Genomic DNA, 22,844 nt, shown 5'->3' on the forward strand with positions numbered 1-22,844 from the left:
TCAAGGTGCAAGCGCCGGGCAAGTTCAGAACACTACTAACCTGATTAACCCCATATCTGGAAATTATTAGATTTTTTTGTGATAAATTAATGTCATAGAAAAAATAGTAAGGTATTATATGTGTAAAAGGCGCTTATCAGGCTAACTACTACCAATGGCAGCGATAATTGTGGACAGGGAACCACTAATGTCCGTAGTAGATACACTACAATAAAATAACTGTTCTATAGTAAAAATCGCGCTATCGGTAGTGAAAAAGAGATCAGGAGAAGAGTACTATTATTTTATAAAAATAAGATTTATTTGTTTGGATGCTAGCAATAAAAACTTAATAAAATACAGGATTTAATACAGGATTTAAAAGACGAGTGTAGACAACAATATTTCGATTGGGGTAAAAGAACTAATGGTATACAAGGTGTAATAAATAGTAAAATCCAGCGGTTAATCTGGTGTGGTAAAATGCCTGTGGTGGCTTGGTACCTGGAAAGAAGAGGAGTTTGGTTAGGGCTATTGTTCTCTAGTAATGAATATGCTTAGCTGGCTGTGGATCTGTTACTCACCAGGTATCAGAGTGGGTAAAGTGCAGGTGTGCACTAGGGCTGTGGTCCGTCAGGATTCTTAGAGTGGGGCGTGGTCCTGAACGCTTTGTTATGCTCCTGGAGATTTAATGATATGGGGTTAGTGCTGTTAGCTCTGGGTAGGTAGATAGTGGGGTTAGCGACTTACCCACGGAGGAGCTGTTCTGCTTTTGGAGATTGCTTGTTAGCACTCCCTCAGTGGGGGGTGCAGCAGGAGGCTCTGGATTGTATCTCACTTTGTTGCAGAGATGTGACAGGGGGGCTTTTTGATTGCCAGTAGGCGTAGTAACGCTTGAGGATACTCAATGTCCTGTATATAGATATGGAGGAAGGGTTAGGAACTGAGGAATACAGGAATAGTCCACAGTGTGGTAAACCTAGATGTTTACCTGTGCGTGATTATCAGTAATCCAGTGGTGCAACAGGAGGCTCTGGATTGTATCTGTCTCTGAGCAGAGATGTAGTAGGAGGCTACTGGTTGCCGGGTGATAGGGGGCGTTGTGGCACTCAAGGATAATTGATGTCCTGTATATAGATGGGGAGGGAGAGTTAGGAGCTGAGGTATACAAACAATAAGCCACAATATAAGTAAGCCCGGTTGATTACCTTGTTTAGGGTCCAGGTGTGAAATGGTCAGTCACCTTCTTTATCTGTGGCTGAAGGCCTAAATCAAGGGAAGGTGTTCAGGAGGTTCTGCAAGAGGGTTCAGCCTAGTGGTAGGTGCAGCAGGAGGCTCTGGCTGAGTAATTTACTGGCTAAGTAGCAGTGGGTCTTGTCCCTGGACGCTGAGGTGCAGCAGGGGACCGGCTGCAAATGTGGCAGGAGGCCTGGTCTGGATAAGTATATTCAAGTAGGTGGAAGGCTTTGGTGGCAGGCTGTGTAGTAGATATCCGGGCAAGGTCTATGGTTGTGGAGTCCGGTTTTCAGGCACGGTCCCTACTCGTGTGGAGTCAGGCAGGCCGCGTTCCTGGAATCCTGTCGGTAATAAAGAGGTGAGTATGTGTGGTTTTGGTCCTTGTGGTGGCGTGTGTCATAAGCGGTGGGGGCCGTGGCCCAGAGTACTTACGGTCCGTAGTCCTGCGGAGATGTCAAGGAGTTGTGGGGCCCGGGGCGAGAGCGGGGTCCCGGCCGGTGACCGCCGCTACTCGCGGGCTTCCGGGTAAGTGGAGCAGGAGAGGAGGGGCGGAGAAGGTGAGGGGGCGCGTTCTATTGGAAGCGCGCGAGAGGCAGAGAGACGAGCTGACACGTGGTGTGCAGCGTGTATTGAGGACGGATGCCTGTGGGCGCCTTCTCTGCTGGGTCAGTCAATTCCAACGCGTTTCGACAGCTGACGGCTGTCTTCATCAGGGATAGTCTGGCCCAGTAGGTGGAGTCCTTTATATACCTGTCTATAATGACGTCATGGCAACGGTCCGCTGTTGGTGGCGTTGTCATGGTAACTATCAGTCGTTGAAAGCAAATAGCTCAATTTCGCTGTTAAGACCCCATGGTCTCAAGGTGTTTAATTTAAAAATCCACTCGCTTTCTTTTCTTGACATATGTTTGATAAAATCACCCTGTCTCCAATGTTTGTGAACTGTTTGTATGCCTATCACTTTAATTCCTTTGATGGATCCTTTATGTTTGTCCGCAAAATGCTTTGACAGGGGGTGGCCCATGTATTTATTTTTAATATTCCTCAGATGTTCATTAATTCTAGTGCCCATTGCTCTTTTAGTCCGGCCTATATACATTTTTTCACAAGGGCACATTAGTCCATAGATAACCCCCGTAGTGGTACATGTGACAAAGTCTGTGATGGGATATGACTCTTTGCGGTAATTGACAGTGTGTGATTTGGCTGGTTTCAGGGTTTTGCATATTTTGCATTTTTGGCATGGAAAGAACCCTGTAATTTTTTGTTGAAAAGGTGTGACTGGTTTTTTTGTGATGATATTATTTTTTACGGTGGGGGCTATGAGTGATCCTAGGTTCCGTGCTTTCCTGAATATGAGCCTGGGCCTATTGGGTATTTGATCGCCAATGATTTTGTCGTCCTTTAGTGTATGCCAGTGTTTTTCCACAATTTTTTTAAAAATGTGCGTATTGGCGGAGTAAGGGGTGATGATGGGCATGATTATATTGGGATTGGGATTGGTTCGTGTTGATTTTGTGGTGTTTGTATCAGTTAAGAGGTTTTGTCTTGGTATTGCAGCTATTTTTTCTTTAGTATTTTTAAGAAACTGAGCATTATATCCTTTTTCCAAGAATTATTCCGTGAGTGAATCTGCCTCATTGTTGAAGTCTTCCTGTTTGGAGCAGTTCCTATGGAGGCGCAGGTATTGGCTGCGGGGGACATTAAGTAGCCAGTTTGGAAGATGGCAACTGTCTAGCGGAATATAGCCATTGGCATCAGTGGGTTTGTGGTATGTACGAGTCTGAATGGAATTGTTTTCGATATAAATATTGAGATCTAGAAAGTTGATTGCAGTGGAGCTAGTGGTAGATGTGAATTCTAAAAAGAATTCATTTTTGTTTAGTTCCTGTATAAATAGATCCAGGGAGGGTTTGTCGCCTGACCAGATGAATAATATGTCATCAATGAATCTCCGCCATAGGACCAGGTTCGCATGTAGTTTGCCTCCAGGATGAATGACTAGGGATTCCCACCTGCCAACATAGAGGTTGGCATAGCTGGGTGCGAACCTAGTGCCCATGGCGGTGCCCCACTGCTGGGAGTAGTAGTCCCCCTCGTAGAGAAAGTAATTATGTGTTAAGATGAAGGACATGCAGTCTATAATGAATGTACTTTGTTCTGAAGGCATTATTTGTTCGAGAAAATGGAGGGAGGCTTCACATCCTTTGGTATGTTGGATGTTTGTGTATAGTGACGTTATATCCATGGTTCCTAGGATATAGTGGTTATCCCATGGGGTGTTGTTGAGTATGCGGATAGCATGTTTGCTATCTTTTAAATGGGATGGGAGTGTTGGGACCAACTCCTGTAGGTGGTGATCTACTAGTCTGGAGAGATTTGATGTCAGGCATTGAATACCGGAGATGATGGGTCTTCCTGGAGGGTTATTAATGTTTTTATGGATTTTTGGTAAGTGGTAAAAGGCGGCTAGTCTGGGGTGTTGAATATTAACATAATCAAATTCATTTTTATTGATGTAGCCATCTTGGAGTCCTTTTAAGGTTAGGTTCCGTAGTTCCTTTTGGTAATGGTTGGTTGGATTAGAGGGGAGGATCTGATAGGTTCTAGAGTCGCCCAAGAGTCTAAGTGATTCCTTGTGATAGTATTCTTGATCCAGAATAACTATGCCACCTCCTTTGTCAGCTGGTCGGATTATTATTTCATTATTTATTTGTAATTGTTTCATGGCGCAAACTTCTAGTTTGGTGAGGTTATTCTTGTATTTGGTGCATTGTTTGTTATTGATTCTGCGGATATCGTCTGTAACGTTTTTTTCAAAGGTATTGAAGGCCTCTGAATACTCTTGAAGAGGGTGGAAGTTAGATTTGTTTTTAAGTATAGTGTGTCTGAATTTTGGTGATTCCTCTGAGCAGAGTGTCTCTGGGGCGTGTTCCTTCTTCATATAGTATTTCTTTATAGCCAGTTGTCGCATGAATTTTTTTATACCTATATACGCTTGGAATTTGTCGAGTTGTGTTGCTGGGGCATATTTTAGGCCTTTATTAAGGACTGCAGTTTCATTCTGTGTCAGTTGATATTTGCTTAGATTATAGATGGACTTGTGTCCATTTATTTCTTTGGGTTTATTCTTTTTCTTTTGGGTGAGTTTCCCTCCCCTAGTGCCTCTTTTGCGTTTTTTCTTGTGGCCATCCGAAAAAAATCCACCTTGCTGTTATGTTTGCGTATCAATGGTTGTAAGATGGTGGTAGAAGTTGGAATGGGGGTTGCTGTTAGGGGGAGGGTTTTATCTGGTTGTAATGATGGTGTTTCTGGGGGTGGAGTGGTTGGATTAGGTGTCTCTACAGTAGTAGTAAGTAAGGGTGAAAATCTATTATGCGTGCTAAGCGGGGTAGGTTGGTCTAGTGGATTAAGATCAGTATGGTTTGGGCCTGGTTCATTATGATTTGGTGGAGAATCTGTTTCGGATGTGGGGTAAATGGAAATTTGATCAATAGAAATAAGTGAATTGTTTGGGCTATCAACCACTTCATCCAAGGTTTCGAAGAAGTTTAGTGGTTCTTTACTGGGGAGGTGGGTGGTGAGAGGTACTGGAAAAACACTGGCATACACTAAAGGACGACAAAATCATTGGCGATCAAATACCCAATAGGCCCAGGCTCATATTCAGGAAAGCACGGAACCTAGGATCACTCATAGCCCCCACCGTAAAAAATAATATCATCACAAAAAAAACAGTCACACCTTTTCAACAAAAAATTACAGGGTTCTTTCCATGCCAAAAATGCAAAATATGCAAAACCCTGAAACCAGCCAAATCACACACTGTCAATTACCGCAAAGAGTCATATCCCATCACAGACTTTGTCACATGTACCACTACGGGGGTTATCTATGGACTAATGTGCCCTTGTGAAAAAATGTATATAGGCCGGACTAAAAGAGCAATGGGCACTAGAATTAATGAACATCTGAGGAATATTAAAAATAAATACATGGGCCACCCCCTGTCAAAGCATTTTGCGGACAAACATAAAGGATCCATCAAAGGAATTAAAGTGATAGGCACACAAACAGTTCACAAACATTGGAGACAGGTTGATTTTATCAAACATATGTCAAGAAAAGAAAGCGAGTGGATTTTTAAATTAAACACCTTGAGACCATGGGGTCTTAACAGCGAAATTGAGCTATTTGCTTTCAACGACTGATAGTTACCATGACAACGCCACCAACAGCGGACCGTTGCCATGACGTCATTATAGACAGGTATATAAAGGACTCCACCTACTGGGCCAGACTATCCCTGATGAAGACAGCCGTCAGCTGTCGAAACGCGTTGGAATTGACTGACCCAGCAGAGAAGGCGCCCACAGGCATCCGTCCTCAATACACGCTGCACACCACGTGTCAGCTCGTCTCTCTGCCTCTCGCGCGCTTCCAATAGAACGCGCCCCCTCACCTTCTCTGCCCCTCCTCTCCTGCTCCACTTACCCGGAAGCCCGCGAGTAGCGGCGGTCACCGGCCGGGACCCCGCTCTCGCCCCGGGCCCCACAACTCCTTGACATCTCCGCAGGACTACGGACCGTAAGTACTCTGGGCCACGGCCCCCACCGCTTATGACACACGCCACCACAAGGACCAAAACCACACATACTCACCTCTTTATTACCGACAGGATTCCAGGAACGCGGCCTGCCTGACTCCACACGAGTAGGGACCGTGCCTGAAAACCGGACTCCACAACCATAGACCTTGCCCGGATATCTACTACACAGCCTGCCACCAAAGCCTTCCACCTACTTGAATATACTTATCCAGACCAGGCCTCCTGCCACATTTGCAGCCGGTCCCCTGCTGCACCTCAGCGTCCAGGGACAAGACCCACTGCTACTTAGCCAGTAAATTACTCAGCCAGAGCCTCCTGCTGCACCTACCACTAGGCTGAACCCTCTTGCAGAACCTCCTGAACACCTTCCCTTGATTTAGGCCTTCAGCCACAGATAAAGAAGGTGACTGACCATTTCACACCTGGACCGTAAACAAGGTAATCAACCAGGCTTACTTATATTGTGGCTTATTGTTTGTATACCTCAGCTCCTAACTCTCCCTCCCCATCTATATACAGGACATCAATTATCCTTGAGTGCCACAACGCCCCCTATCACCCGGCAACCAGTAGCCTCCTACTACATCTCTGCTCAGAGACAGATACAATCCAGAGCCTCCTGTTGCACCCCTGGATTACTGATAATCACGCACAGGTAAACATCTAGGTTTACCACACTGTGGACTATTCCTGTATTCCTCAGTTCCTAACCCTTCCTCCATATCTATATACAGGACATTGAGTATCCTCAAGCGTTACTACGCCTACTGGCAATCAAAAAGCCCCCCTGTCACATCTCTGCAACAAAGTGAGATACAATCCAGAGCCTCCTGCTGCACCCCCCACTGAGGGAGTGCTAACAAGCAATCTCCAAAAGCAGAACAGCTCCTCCGTGGGTAAGTCGCTAACCCCACTATCTACCTACCCAGAGCTAACAGCACTAACCCCATATCATTAAATCTCCAGGAGCATAACAAAGCGTTCAGGACCACGCCCCACTCTAAGAATCCTGACGGACCACAGCCCTAGTGCACACCTGCACTTTACCCACTCTGATACCTGGTGAGTAACAGATCCACAGCCAGCTAAGCATATTCATTACTAGAGAACAATAGCCCTAACCAAACTCCTCTTCTTTCCAGGTACCAAGCCACCACAGGCATTTTACCACACCAGATTAACCGCTGGATTTTACTATTTATTACACCTTGTATACCATTAGTTCTTTTACCCCAATCGAAATATTGTTGTCTACACTCGTCTTTTAAATCCTGTATTAAATCCTGTATTTTATTAAGTTTTTATTGCTAGCATCCAAACAAATAAATCTTATTTTTATAAAATAATAGTACTCTTCTCCTGATCTCTTTTTCACTACCGATAGCGCGATTTTTACTATAGAACAGTCATAGAAAAAAATAATTTATTTTAACCCATCTATAAACCTAAATTGCGCTTACATGTTTCAACTTTAAGGGTTATGAAGCTACCTGATTCTCAATCTGAACAACTAACTCGTGCATGGCAGATTTGTGGAGCAAGTCATCTCAGAATAAGGGCTCTTTCACACGTCCATGTGTCCGGTACTTGGGTGACAGTTTCCACACGTAACGGAGACACTGACACACACAGAACTATTCAAATCTATGGGTCTGTGCACATGTCAGTGTGTTTCCACGGACCGTGTGTCTGTCTGCTCCACACACTGACATGTCTGTTTTTGGACGATAACATGGGTCCGTGTAAACACGTGCCGGACACGGATGCCATCTGTGTGACACCTACCGGCACTTGGGAATCAGTATACAGTTAGCGCTGTTCCCAAGCGCCGGGTGATGAACGCTGCCCTCAACATGGCTCCCTGCCGGCGCTGCGATCAGCAAAAGCAGGGACAATGATGAGAGTAGAAGTGTCTGCTCCCAAAGAGTCCACCTGTGAAAATAAGAATAAAATAAAAAATCCTTATACTCACCTGTCCCAAGTGTCTGCCACTGTACTCAATGCGACCGCTCAGCAGAGGAGCCGGAGAGAATGAGCCGCTGCAGCGAGTGGGCACCGGAGCTGTGTTCAGTGAGTAACAGGACACCCGTCCTGAGAGTTCCTCAGTGGTACTGTAAAGAATAGACGTCTGTGATGATAATTTGTATATTGTAATAAGATATCCTGTACCTTCATTTTTTTAATCTGAATAACCTTAAGTTTAATAACTAGTGTTGAGCCACCCCCTTAGTGTTCGAGTTCGGTTCGGTTCGTCGAACACCCGTATGTTCGCCGAACTGTTCGTTGAACTGTTCGTCGAACACCTTTGAATACCGTTAAAACCAATGGCAGGCAAACAAAAACACATAGAAACATATAGAAAACCCATAGAAAACACTTCAAAGGTGTCCAAAAGCTGACAAACTGCTCAGAAGACACAACTAACACATGGAAAAGTGACAAGTACATATAGTCATGCAAAAAGAAAACAGGTGGAGGAGTAAAAGGAGGGGGAGACACAGATATAGGCATGTCATGCTCTTCTAAAATCAAGAAAGGCTAGAGTAAAAATCTAAAATCAGTCTACCAACACCCAGACGTTGTGACAAGAAAATTAAAAAAAGAAATATCTTTAGGTAGAATGGCGGTTCCATTCAGAACACTTTCCTTACAAGACGTAGTGGTATCCCCGTTGTGAGTTGTGCCAAAAACGGAACCCAATACATTCGGACTAATCCACCATTTGTCATATCCAAGGGGCAGGTCCGTAAACGACAACATTGACGCGGAACCAAGTACAGTAGTATATACTGTACATCCTTTGACAAGGCAATCAGGCGGATCAAGAAGTTGGGAAGGGTCACTCTAATGGCCAAAACAGACATTGATGCGGCGTTCCAGTTACTTACTACCTGTGCCTCCGAATAGTGTCCACCTATTGGGCTGCTTCTGGGAAGGAGCATACTATATAGATCGCTGTTTGTCCATGGGGTGCTCCAGATCCTGCTCACTATTTGAGGCGTTTAGTTGCTTCCTCGAATGGGTTGTAATGGACGTTTCTAAGGGGGCACATATTATCCATTACCTCGACAACTTCTTATGCCTGGGCCCAAAAGATTCGCCACAGTGTGAATACACGCGGTAATCCACCTGTGAGAAGGAGAGAGCTGGAGGGACAGCGGACACCACAGAGCCGAGGGGTTAGATGGAGAACGGAAGAAGGAAAGAGGGCGATGGAGGTAAGGGAGTACAGTGGAAGGCCGACCTGAGCTCCCCCACGCTCCTGCTGGGCGGGGAACAGCCCTGGGAAGAAAAGCCGCTTGCGCATCCCTTTGAGGTTACGGGCGCGAGTGGGCAGAGGGACTACACTGGAGTGCGAAGCCGACACGGCCAATCCGTTCCTGCCCGTGCGACCTCCGTGTCACCAGGTTTGTGCAAGAGCCGCGGTGGACCCTGACGGCCAGCCCCCTTCTCCCAATACTGGTGCCTGTCCGCTGGTGGGTCAAGCCCCCCCGCGGTGGGGGGGAGTAACATCTGCAGAAGAAAGACCATCTTCCAACCAAACTAAGATGTCTACTTCTTTCATGGACAATGTGATACGATCCCTTTCTTACAGACACGCCCATCGCTACAAATTCCAGATGAGGCACAAAAACAGCAGGTGCTTCAACGGATATCAAGTGCTCCTTCAAGTGGGCTCTCCTCCACCTCAACTTCAACATCACAAATACTCCAGTCCTCAGAGGTGTCACCCCAATCGCACTTGCTTCCTCACATCTCCCAAGTCTCCAGCTGCCCTTCTGAGTATGGGGTAACACAGATGGTTGAGTCTGCGCAGCTGTTTACTCATACTATAGCCTGGGAAATGGAGGTCTGCTCCAGAGCTACTGTTAATCCAGACGAGGAAATGATCTGCACTGATGCCCAGAATCTTTATGAGTCGGATCCAGGACCAGATGAAGAAGGTTCTGACCATAACGTAGACCCTCGTTCCCAAACTGTAACTCCTGTTGGTGTAGACAATGATGAAGACGATGATGAGACTCAAATACCTGAATGGAGCGACAATTTGACTTTTCGGTCAAGGCAGGAAGAGGTTGGCTCTGAGGACGACGGGTGTGAGAACACACAGGGTGATGATGACGAGGTTGGAGATCCCACTTACTGTCAACCCACAGTCAGCCAGTCGATGAGGTCAGTAGAGGAGGTGGAGGAGGATGTGACTAGCCCAGGGGATGGGGATGACTCGGTACCCGGGCCTTTGCCTTGCCATTGGGATATCACGGTGGTCGGCTCCCGGGCCCGTACCCTGGGGTTACTCTTTAAAAGGGTGGATAATTGTTAATTTTATAAGAGTTCGTGACGCCACCTGTGGTATCTGGAGAGAAGCACCAGCGCTGCAGCAGTCCACTGAGGCCGGTGATAAGGCAGCTCGATGGTATAGCTCCCCACAGGTGGAGCTAGGCCTCAAAAAAGCGTATGCAGGGGGAATGCAGGACAGGCAAGACACAGCTGGATCAGAGCAAGAACGGGAATGGAGACGGTAGTCACTTCAGTACCTTTTACTGGTGGAAATTCAGGCACATCCCGTAGCACTGTAGGGTGAAGGTGCATATCAGGATCCTCCCCAATGAGCGGGTGTAGGGCCTCCTGTTTCTTGCCTCTGCGTAGTAAGTTTCTGACCTGCCTGGAGCTAGGCCTAACTTTGTCTCTGTCCTGCGCTGGCTGAACTTGTGGTAGGGCCTTGTCTTGGAGGTCACGCTTCCAGTATGCGGGGCCTAAGCGTCTCCTGGCTCTGTTAAGTATCAGCTCCTTAGCGATCCTGGGACTTGTAGTTCTCCAGGGATTCCGGTTATGCCTTACTGGGTCATAAAGATCCCGGTAAGCTCGGATCCGGTGTCCAGTAAATGCTTCGGGGTGAGCTGGTTAAGCTCCTCTGCCCCCTATGTACTAACTCTCCACTCGCCTTCGGCCTACTCGGGCCCTCACTAGGTTATACACACTACCGGCAGCTTGCCGCGCTTCACCGATCTTATGGCGCCGGCACACCTTAAGCTCTAACTGGGCTCCTTGAATCTAGCTAACAGGAGCCTCGTGCTCCACTGCTGAACTATTAATTGAGTTCTCTAGACTAGACTGAGCTCCACTGCAGACTGACCTCTCTTAGGCTTCTCTACTGCAGGAACTCTTCAGAGGAACTGAACTGCCTAGCTCCACCTTCCCTATTTATATCCCTAATGGGCTCCCTATGCTGGTCTGAGGTGGAAGGTGGAGATGTGTGAATGTTTATGGGGGCCTCTTGTGGAGGATTCCATCAATGCACTCTTCTAGGATATGTGATACCAAGCGCAGCTGGGCGTCACAGATGCTATTGACGACGAGGTTAGGTTTTGCCTTCCTGGACAGAGACGGAGTACTGCAAGCACGTCAACAACTGCATCCTCAACCACAAGTCTGCCTCTGACCTCAAGTTGTAGTGGCTCTTCAGGTCGCATGGGCTCTAAGCCTTGCATAGCCTGGGCATTTTTTCAGATCGATAAGGATGACCCAACTCGTGTTATCTGTAATATTTGTCACCAAAAGCTAAGTAGAGGCCAAAAAATCGATAGTTTGAGTACTTCATGCATGAACCGTCAAATGGATATGAAACATAAGTTGCAGTGGGAAGCTCACTGTGCTACAATGCGGCCAAGCGGGCCAGGCAACCACCGTCTGCCCCATCTTGTGCATCCGCGGCCTCTTCATCCTCTGTGACTGGGGGGACAGCAGTCACACATGTTTCTGGACGCAGACCTGCCACGTCTTTACCTGCAACAGCCAGTGTGATTGGCTGGTCATCATTTCATTTGGAAGTGGAAACACCAGCTGGTGTTGAGCGCTCTCCGACATCGAGAGCATGACACTTGGATCAAGGTAACCTAACTTTTCCACCTGCATCTTCCTCACAGACCGGCAAGTTTGCCGGGGACACCCTACTCAACCCCGTCTAAGCACAACAGCCAGCCCTCGGTCCCTCAGATGTGGACAAGTAAAAGACCATTTCCTCCTAGCCATGACAAAGCTAAGAGGTTGAATTTCACCATCTGCAAGCAGTTGGCTACAGAAATGCTGCCTTTCCGCCTGGTGGATACAGAGGATTTTCGAGACCTTATGTTCGTCGCAGTGCCCCAGTACCAGATGCCCAGTCGGCACTACTTCTCAAAGAAAGGTGTGCCTGCGCTCCACCAGCATGTCGCACACAACATCACCGCTTCTTTGAGAAACTCTGCGTGTGACAGGGTGCATTTCACCACAGACACTTTGGCGAGTAGGCATGGACAGGGGTGTTACATGTTGCTGACTGGGCACTGGCTAACTATGGTGACAGCAGGACAAGGGGCTGCTGTCCAAGTCTTGCCGTCCCCACGAGTTGTACGTCAATCCTCTTTATCTAGAAGTTCCTCCACTGCTTCTGCCTCCTCAACCTCCTCTTGGTCCTCCACCTGCACCCAAAGCCTGTCTGGTAATGCCACCTGCTTTCTAACTGAGCAGAAGGGATCCTGCACACCTCCTTACTATGCTGGCAGCAGGGCTCAACGGCATCAGGCGGTGTTTACTTTGAAATGTCTGGGAAATGTGAGTCACACAGCTGAGAAGTTGTGGTCAGCTCTGGAGACCCAGTTTCATAAATGGTTGTCTCCACTGGACCTGTAACCAGGGAACGCCGTGTGCGACCATGCTGCAAACCTGGGTGCGGCCCTTAGCCGGGGCAATGTCACACACGTGCCTTGTATGGCTCACGTGTTGAACCTGGTTGTCCAGCAATTTTTAGCCCACTATCCCAGACTAGATGGCCTTCTGCAGAGGGCACTGTCGCTGTGTGCTCACTTCCGCCGTTCGCATCCCGTAGCTCAACGCTGCGGAACAGTCCTCTGAAGCTGGTGGTTTTGCAGCAATGGTATTATTACTCCCCACAGGAAGAGTGCAGCTTCAGGGCAGTGTGTGTGGATGATGGTGGTTGTAGTGCAGGGATTCAGTAATGAACACAGAGTCTGTGTGATGCAGTCCCAAGATCTTTACTCACAGTTGTTGCAGTCCAGATTACAGGTACCAGAGCAATCTCCCCCGTCGTGCTGTGCGTACTCAGTGAGGGGCTCAGTCCACCCCCAGATAGCTCCGGAGTACTTAGCAGGACCCCCTTCTGTGTGTCCTTTCTCTGGCCTTCTCCCTGCACCTCACACCCAGTGACACTTCCATCCGGTATCCTCGGGCCTTGGTGGGCGACGTGTGTTCCGTCCCCTGGGTCCTATGTGGCTACCTTCTTAGTGAGACTGGTGTGGACTTTGGCCTGCAGTACATAAAATGCTGCAGCCTCCGGATTCTAGTTGAGCCTTGCTGTTTCTCCGCTAGTTGAGGGACCGGTTACCCTTATCTGGCCTGACCCCTCTACCTCCTGGTAGCAGTGGGCGTACGGGTGGCCTTCTGCATGGCCCGTACCCCTAGGGTCCCTTCGGTTCCTGGAGCCTTCCTGCTCCCACTCCTCTCTTCTCTCCTTCAGTCCTGGGCCTCCCAGGCTAGGCCCGCCTCCGGAGCAGAGCTCATGCAGAGCCTCTGCTCCTGTCACTTCTCCTCCTCTGACTGGCTTGCTCTTTCTAAGATGGCTTCCTATTTATACTCTCCCTGTCATGTGCTCTCCTAAGCTTCTTTCTCCACCAACACCCACTACACAGGACCCTCCCGCCAGCTAGGGACCTGGGACAGTGCTCTCCTTTAGAAGCAATCTCGCCCTACCCCCACTGCAGGTATGTGTTGGATGCAGGTGTTAGGGTCCCGAGCCATACTTCTTCCTTACCTGAGGGTGAGATACCACACCTCTGGGTGAGAGGCAGTACCTCTGTGGCGACTGAACCATCAGGGGCGCCACACACCCTTCTGCACAGTTTTGATATGGCGACGAAGATGTTTAGTGCTGACGCCGATGCCATTATCAGCATGACTATTCTGGTGATTTACATGCTGGAGCACACGTTAAATAGAATTCAGAGTCAGGTGGTGGGACAACAGGAGGTGGAGGAAGTGACAGTCGGCAGCACCAAGGCGGCAGGCATGGGAGGGTGGGGGAGAGGGATTAACCAGGGCGCATGGTAGAAGCCAAACTGTTGAGGAAGGTGCAGGAGCCAAGGAAGAAGTGGAGGACGAACTGGCGATGGGCATGTAAGACTCATCAGATGAGTGAGACCTTGATCACATTTCTGTTGTGTGAGGTTGGGGGGGAGAGGGCAGAGGAAGGAAGCATGATTCTTACCTCACTACCAACACAACAAGGACTTGGTCCTCCTGGATGCGCAAGACACATGAGTGCCTTCTTGCTGCACTACCTGCAACATAACCCTTGGATTGTCAGAATTCGAAGTAATCCCGACTACCGGGTTGCCAGTGCCACACTCTTAGATCCCCGGTACAAAAGTAAATTTGCTGAAATAATTCCTGCCATAGAAAGGGATACACGCATGCAGGAGTATCAGCAGAGGCTGTTGCAGAATCTTACATGTGCTTTTCCACAAAACACCAGTGGTGCACGTAGTGAATCTCACAGTTCTAACTTGCAAACCGTGAGACTTTCGAGTCTTCATCACTCAAACCGTAACAGTAACACAGTATCTGCTTTTAACAGCAATTTTGTGGAATCATTTCACCACTTTTTTAGACCATCCTTTGCAAGGCCACAGGAGACAAGAAGTCTGACACATAGTCAACGCCTAGAGAGGATTGTACAGGAGTTTCTCATATTGAACATCGAAGCCATGACTGTGTCACTGGACCCGTGCTCATTTTGGGATTCCAATCTGGAAAAATGTCCAGAGCTCGCCACTCACACCTTGGAGATCTTGTCATGCCGTGCAGCCAGCGTTCTCTCTGAATGTGTGTTCAGCTCTGCTGGTGGTGTGCTGACAGATAAGCGCACGCGGCTGTCCACTGAGAAAGTAGACAGACTCACGTTCATAAAGATGAACAAATCATGGATCCGCAAGGACTTTTCTACCCCTGTGTCATCCTGGGGAGACTAAAAGCTTGAGGATTTGGTAAAATCACCTCACCAACCGTTTTAAGCAACTCTGGGACAATTGATGCCACTTTAAGTGGTGTCTGTGCCACAATTCTTGGAAAAAATGGAGACTCTTTTTGGAGTCCCTTTGCTGTGTTTTACGTGACGTTGGCATCGTCAATTCCAGGTGGGTTGGGTGCCCCCACTCCCCTTTTAACTGTAAGAAATTACATACACTAGGGCTTGGGGTAACACAGATGGTTGAGTCTGAAGAGCTGTTTACTCAGAGGTCTGCTCCCAAGCTTCAAGATCTGCTTGTCAGCGTAGAATTTTTAACTGCATCTAGCTTAGGCAATACTTTGGGCGTAGTAGCCCAGCTGCGAAGCAAGCTTCACCGCCTGTGTATCTAATAAAAATTTTTAAATGCATCTAGCCTAGGCAGACTGTGAGGACCCCCAACCAAACCCAGATGCTCAGCCCCCCTACCGCCCCCCTTTCCTTGACAATACAATAATGTAACTCTAACAACTGGATGGGTGAGGATCGGTCACAGCTTTATTAACTCTTTATACTCATTCCATTAGAAAGGCATTTTATTTCTAAAATAATTCAGCTTGTTGCAGCATGCCCTGGGTCTCCACACCGGCAAGTTGGCCAATAAGTGTAACTCTCCAACATGTCCTTTCTATTTCCAGGCCACGGAGGATCCTGCGTACTCGTATGCAGGACTCTGACCCCCATCCATCACTCTTAACGCTTGTTCCACTCCGTCTTGGAGTCCTGACAGGAATATGTCCAGTCCAATATCCATTAAGTGAACACCGTCGGGCCGTATGAGGCCTGCTTTATCTCCTTCCATTTGTCGGTGTTGTTTCACTCCACCGCTTCTGTCTCTTCTAAATTTTGCCATCCGAATATTTATTACCCGCCTTGTCCGTTCGATGGCCGTGATGTCTCACGCACCTTGCCATACCGCTATCGGCACAGTCTCTGACCCTACTATATTTAGTTTTGTGAAAAATTCTCTGAAGCGCTCAGTGTCTAGTTTCATTATTGCCATTTGTTATGCACTCTTGTGATGACCTAGGTCGTTTCCCCCGGCCTGTATAACTAAGATGACTGGACCTCTTGCCTCTCTCCCTACCTTGATTACCTCCATTAATACCTGTGGTCATAGCAGGCCTCTAATACCTCTCCAGTTGAAATATGTGTTATTAAACTCTAATTTCCTCCCGCCTGGGCAGACTTTCGCCCTTTTTTCTGCCCAATATATGTACGAGTGGCCTATCACCCACACTGTTGGCTTAGCGTCACCTGTAAAAGAAACAAACCACGCTAGGATAACAAGTCCGGTCTTATGTATCTCGCCAAACACGTGGATCGCCATCTCCCTATCCTCTGAACTTCCGTTTCTGACAGTCCTGCTCTTGCTGCTTCCGTGGCCACGCCTTTGCGGAATTAGTGTGTCCCGTAAACTTTGGGGTGGTTCTCTGCCGATGTTAGGCATTTATTAAATATAGCTTGGAACTGGTATCTTGAAAATGGCGTTCCATCAATGTGTGATAGGAAGAAATTACTTTGTGATCTGATGGTTATATATGTTTTTACTATTGTTACCCGACTCAGTGTACCGTTTGTGGGTTGTAGAAGTACCCAAGTGCCCCTGCCCGCTGGAACCGTTTTCGATTTGCGTATGCGTAGACATATTGCATTATTGGCTATGACTACGTCCTGGTGTTATAAGCCTCCACTGGTGGTAATTTTGGATTGAGGGACTAATTCGCTTCTGCATAGCGCCCGAAGAAGGCGATCGCAAATGCAGTAGACAGTAGTGTTGCTTCAAATTGTGAGTGTCATGTTAATGGTGTTAGGGATATGATGTGAGAAATCAGTTTTAGTGACACGGGACGGGACGTCTACACTCCTGACTTGGCTGACCCCTTTTCCACCCTTTTATGGATTGTCTGATGATGAATCTCTTTGTCACATGTCCCCAATTCAGTAGTTGGAAGTGAAATGCTCCTCCGGTCAGACACCGCTGCGCTGTCGCCCCTAATATGCCCCTCATCATTAGCTGGTGGAGAAATTCTATGGTGACTTGTAATCTGGCTTGGTCAACCCGTCTGCCTGCTACTAGTCGTGTCCACTCTTCCCATGCCTTACCGTATGCTTGCCACGTCAAAGGGGCAACTGACGCTCTGATTAAAGGCATCAACTATTTGCCACTAGATCCCATAGGGAGGGTGGGCAACTGTTGCCCGGATGGGTGGGCGCTGGGGAGAAGCTCTGTGAAAATCTGCCAATTGAATTGTGATAAAGCGTTAGCTGCAGCTTTAGAACCCTCAGCATCGTGGCTAGCGCAGACCCTTACATTGTGTTTTAGGCACATGAATGCTAGCCGGCGTAGTAGGCCTAGCACTGGGAGAGACGTTGATGCCATCTTATTAATGCAGTCCGCTAGACTGGTGTTTTTTGTTATGAAGCGTATATTTTTGTTAGCCAGGCGCTTGCCCCATATTTCTATTGCTACCACTATTGGGAAGAAAAATTATTTTCCGGGATAGATGCAGCTAAAAATTATTATTAATTTCAAAGCTGGTGGAGCTTGGTATAGATGGCCTAATACAATGAGTACAACACTCTGCTACAAGCCCAAATATTTGCAACCTGGTGGAGGTTAGTATAGATGGACTAATAGAACAAGTCCCACACACTGCTACAAGCCCAAATATTTTTTCAGAGCTAGATGCAGATAAAAATTATTTTGAATTTGCAACCTGGTGGAGGTTAGTATAGATGGACTAATAGAACAAGTCCCACACACTGCTATAAGCCGAAATATTTTTTCAGAGCTAGATGCAGATAAAAATTATTTTGAATTTGCAACCTGGTGGAGGTTAGTATAGATGCACTAATAGAAAAAGTCCCACACACTGCTACAAGCCCAATTTTTTTTTCAGAGCTAGATGCAGATAAGAATTATTTTGAATTTGCAACCTGGTGGAGGTTAGTATCGATGGACTAATAGAACAAGTCCCACACACTGCTACAAGCTGAAATATTTTTTCCAGAGCTAGATACAGATAAAAATTATTTTGAATTTGCAACCTGGTGGAGGTTAGTATAGATGGACTAATAGAACAAGTCCCACACACTGCTACAAGCCCAAATATTTTTTCAGAGCTAGATGCAGATAAAAAATATTTTGAATTTGCAACCTGGTGGAGGTTAGTATAGATGGACTAATAGAACAAGTCCCACACACTGCTACAAGCCCAAATATTTTTTCAGAGCTAGATGCAGAAAAAAATTATTTTGAATTTGCAACCTGGTGGAGGTTACTATAGATGGACTAATAGAACAAGTCCCACACACTGCTACAAGCCGAAATACTTTTTCAGAGCTAGATGCAGATAAAAATTATTTTGAATTTGCAACCTGGTGGAGGTTGGTATAGATGCACTAATAGAACAAGTCCCACACACTGCTACAAGCCCAAATTTTTTTTCAGAGCTAGATGCAGATAAGAATTATTTTGAATTTGCAACCTGGTGGAGGTTAGTATAGATGGACTAATAGAACAAGTCCCACACACTGCTACAAGCCAAAATATTTTTTCAGAGCTATATGCAGATATAAATTATTTTGAATTTGCAACCTGGTGAAGGTTAGTATAGATGGACTAATAGAACAAGTCCCACACACTGCTACAAGCTGAAATATTTTTTTCAGAGCTAGATACAGATAAAAATTATTTTGAATTTGCAACCTGGTGGAGGTTAGTATAGATGGACTAATAGAACAAGTCCCACACACTGCTACAAGCCAAAATATTTTTTCAGAGCTATATGCAGATATAAATTATTTTGAATTTGCAACCTGGTGGAGGTTAGTATAGATGGACTAATAGAACAAGTCCCACACACTGCTACAAGCTGAAATATTTTTTCAGAGCTAGATGCAGATAAAAATTATTTTGAATTTGCAACCTGGTGGAGGTTAGTATAGATGGACTAATAGAACAAGTCCCACACACTGCTACAAGCCAAAATATTTTTTCAGAGCTAGATGCAGATAAAAATTATTTTGAATTTGCAACCTGGTGGAGGTTACTATAGATGGGCTAATAGAACAAGTCCCACACACTGCTACAAGCCGAAATACTTTTTCAGAGCTAGATGCAGATAAAAATTATTTTGAATTTGCAACCTGGTGGAGGTTAGTATAGATGCACTAATAGAACAAGTCCCACACACTGCTACAAGCCCAATTTTTTTTTCAGAGCTAGATGCAGATAAAAATTATTTTGATTATGCAACCTGGTGGAGGTTTGTATAGATGGACTAATAGAACAAGTCCCACACACTGCTACAAGCCCAAATATTTTTTCAGAGCTAGATGCAGATAAAAATTATTTTGAATTTGCAACCTAGTGGAGGTTAGTATAGATAGACTAATAGAACAAGTCCCACACACTGCTACAAGCCCAAATATTTTTTCAGAGCTAGATGCAGATAAAAATTATTTTGAATTTGCAACCAGGTGGAGGTTACTATAGATGCACTAATAGAACAAATCCCACTCACTGCTACAAGCCCAAATTTTTTTTCATAGCTAGATGCAGATAAAAATTATTTTGAATTTGCAACCTGGTGGAGGTTAGTATAGATGGACTAATAGAACAAGTCCCACACACTGCTACAAGCCCAAATATTTTTTCAGAACTAGATGCAGATAAAAATGATTTTGAATTTGCAACCTGGTGGAGGTTAGTATAGATGGACTTATAGAACAAGTCCCACACACTGCTACAAGCCCAAATAATTTTTCAGAGCTAGATGCAGATAAAAATTATTTTGAATTTTCAACCTGGTGGATGTTAGTATAGATGGACTAATAGAACAAGTCCCACACACTGCTACAAGCCAAAATATTTTTTCAGAGCTAGATGCAGATAAAAATTATTTTGAATTTGCAACCTGGTGGAAGTTAGTATAGATGGACTAATAGAACAAGTCCCACACACTGCTACAAGCCCAAATATTTTTTCAGAGCTAGATGCAGATAAAAATTATTTTGAATTTGCAACCTGGTTGAGGTTAGTATAGATGGACTTATAGAACAAGTCCCACACACTGCTACAAGCCCAAATATTTTTTCAGAGCTGGATGCAGATAAAAATTATTTTGAATTTGCAACCTGGTGGAGGTTAGTATAGATGGACTAATAGAACAAGTCCCACACACTGCTACAAGCACCAAATATTTTTTCAGAGCTAGATGCAGATAAAAATTATTTTGAATTTGAAACCTGGTGGAGGTTAGTATAGATGGACTAATAGAATGATGCTATGCCCAAAAGGTTTTACTTGGCTAAAAAAATTGTATTCTATACACAGGTGGTGTAGCTTGCAACACAGATAGGCTACTTCACTGACTAACACACACTGCAAGAGGCCAAAAAGGATTTGCTTAGCTAGATTTAGCCAAATGCTGTGAAAAAAACTTACACAGCACTTGCACAGACCTGCCTGGCAAAAAGTGATAGGAACTGATGTAACCTAGCCCTTTAAAGGACTGCAATTACAATTAGTCTTTACTCCCAACCTATCTATTTAAGAGCACAGACCTGCCTGATAAAAGTCGTAGGAAATGATGTAACCTAGTCCTCAAAAGGACTGCAATCACAACTGTTCCCTACTCCCAAGCTATCTGTAGATTTGTACGAAAATTGGCTTTAAATTAACAAGGTATAGCGCACACAGCAACAGCGGTGCCGTTTAACACGCAGCTGCAGCAGTGAGAAAATTGTGGCGACGGTGAAAATGGCTGGGTCTTATAGGGCAAGGACATGTGACATACACTGCCAATGACACAAGCCCTTGCTTTTGTGAAAAAAAGCAGTTCGCTCCGTGTGTGCTCTGCTGATAGGCTGACAGATTGCACCTCCCCACTGTAAATGCGGGAAAGAGAAAAAAAAATGGAGATCTTCATTATTCCTGCAGAGATCCATCCCCTGCCCCTCCCCCCGCCCCGCTGAACACTCAAACTGCGTATTAACATTAATTTTCAGCATTACTGAGAAAAAATCCAGTTATGATTTTGGTGCACGTACAGTTATCGAACATAACCTCGAACAGCCGAATTTTTTTCAAATTGTTCGTGTTCACTGAACAACTCGAACACCGCCCAGAACAGCTCGAATTTGAGATTGGCGAACAGTTCGAGTCGAACACCGCTCATCTCTATTAATAACCTTTTTTTATACTACGGTCCATGCATTACCTTAAGAGGAACCTGTCAGGTCCCCCATGCCCTCCAACCCAGCAGCATTCACCAATGTATGAGTAAATTCCCTGCCTATTCAGCCCTGTATAACGTTATTGAGTGAAAACAAGGTATAAAAAAGCATTTATAATGTTCCCGTTTGCTATGCTAATTAGGGCTTTGACTAGTCAATAGGGTATTAATTGCCCCAGACAAGTCAGCCCACTTTCTATGTTACCACGAACACAGAGGCGTGATAGCATAATTTGCATGAGCGGCATCATAGCCGCTCATGAAAATCCAACGCATGCGCACTTCTCGTACCGGTAGCGTCACTGCATGTCTGAAGCCGGGTGTCCGCTTACCGTCATCAGAGGTGCGCACTGCGCATGACCGAAAGCTATCTTCTGAACTTCCGGTTATGCTGCTGGGATGAAGGGCATGGGGAACCTTACAGGTTCCCTTTAATAACTTTGTTTTCCCATCTATGCACTCACTCTTATTCAACTATGTTATTTTCATACACTGGAGCTCAAAGCCGTGAAAGAATTTCTTCCCTAAAATGGGACAATTTGCATTTGCCTCATTGGGTTTTTGCCTTCTTCTGCATCAACATGTTTGGTTACAGTTCCTTCTTGATAGACTTTTGTATACTCTCAAGTGCAAAAACTATGAAACTATTATACCTACTTCCCTTTCAAATGGGAAGATGTCCATCAACTGTTTGGAGAATCCTGGCAAAACTTGGCAGAATTGAAGCCAAAAAGCCTTACCTTTGACATGGAAACAAGGCCAAGAGATTAAACTATGCACCAACACATAGGAATTTGAGGAGGGGTGTGTGATGGTACCAAGTGCTTTGGACTGATGAGTAGTGATGAGCGAGCACTAAAATGCTCGATTGCTCGATGCTCGGGTCGAGCACATTGGAATACTCGTGTGCTCGACTCGAGCAACGAGCCCAATGTAAGTCTATGGGAAGCTCAAGCATTTTTCAGACGGCTCCCCCCGGCGGTCTGCAGAGGGCCTAAAAATTGCCCAAATCGATGGGAAAAGTGCTCAAATGAGATGGGACAGCATGGGGAAGACCCCTGGAAGCATTTCTGACTCCCAGGTCACTTCTGTTAACAACGTTGTCAGAGGTATTACGCCACTTTTATGGACTCACAATAAAACATAGCAAAACTAAACCAAAATGGATTTTCCTGGGAAATATGTTAAGGAACATCCTTTCCAGGGTAATGACTTGTATATAAAGCAAAATAAATAACAAAAAACAAAAATGTTCCTCCACACCTTGGGCTATGTTCACACGTAGCGTTTTTGATCCGGTTTTTCACTTTTGCATTGCTTTCAAACGTGACAAATGCATTCACCAGGAAATGTCATTTTAACATTTTACAACCTTATCTGGCCATGTGGTGTGTGAGATATCATTAGACACATCGTGTATCATTTATGAAGGAGGGACTCTGAAAGTCACAAAGCCTATTTTTAAAGGGATATCAGGCGGCCTTTACTATTCTTAAAGGGCCAGCAGTCGACCTTCACTATTCTTAGAGAGCCATCAGCCGGCTATGTTTTATTGTTCCCATTACTAAAGAGTGGGTCTCCTATACTGTTATTGTGTATGCAGTGAGTGGCAGGGCTGCCCAAAATTTGGACGCACCCCAATACCACTTTGAAAATTTGCATGCACCCTAATACCCCTTTGAAGAGACTTAGAGGAGGGCCTCCTGAAAACAATGTT

General features: G+C 45.8%; 3 long non-coding RNA genes across 5 annotated transcripts; 1 reads left to right on the plus strand and 2 right to left on the minus strand.

Annotated features, from left to right (window-relative positions):
- Positions 1-279: 279 nt before the first annotated feature.
- LOC141165264 (uncharacterized) lies at positions 280-985 on the minus strand. Of its 2 annotated transcripts, XR_012251126.1 has the most exons (3): positions 730-970; positions 564-659; positions 280-483 (listed from the first exon to the last, which is right to left on the minus strand). It is a non-coding gene; the product is annotated as an uncharacterized lncRNA (long non-coding RNA). The 2 variants fall into 2 exon arrangements; XR_012251125.1 differs by having other exon boundaries at positions 280-659; positions 730-985.
- A 15-nt stretch (positions 986-1,000) lies between these two features.
- LOC141165265 (uncharacterized) lies at positions 1,001-2,155 on the minus strand. Its single transcript, XR_012251127.1, has 3 exons — positions 1,648-2,155; positions 1,188-1,556; positions 1,001-1,106 (listed from the first exon to the last, which is right to left on the minus strand). It is a non-coding gene; the product is annotated as an uncharacterized lncRNA (long non-coding RNA).
- A 4,191-nt stretch (positions 2,156-6,346) lies between these two features.
- On the plus strand, positions 6,347-7,170 carry LOC141165266 (uncharacterized). Of its 2 annotated transcripts, XR_012251129.1 has the most exons (4): positions 6,347-6,479; positions 6,559-6,720; positions 6,791-6,886; positions 6,967-7,170. It is a non-coding gene; the product is annotated as an uncharacterized lncRNA (long non-coding RNA). The 2 variants fall into 2 exon arrangements; XR_012251128.1 differs by having other exon boundaries at positions 6,791-7,170.
- The last annotated feature ends 15,674 nt before the right edge of the window (positions 7,171-22,844 follow it).

This window comes from Phyllobates terribilis, unplaced genomic scaffold, assembly GCF_046119375.1.
Source record: "Phyllobates terribilis strain yellow unplaced genomic scaffold, ASM4611937v1 Scaffold_11__3_contigs__length_659146591, whole genome shotgun sequence".
NCBI classification, from domain to species: Eukaryota; Metazoa; Chordata; class Amphibia; order Anura; family Dendrobatidae; genus Phyllobates; species Phyllobates terribilis.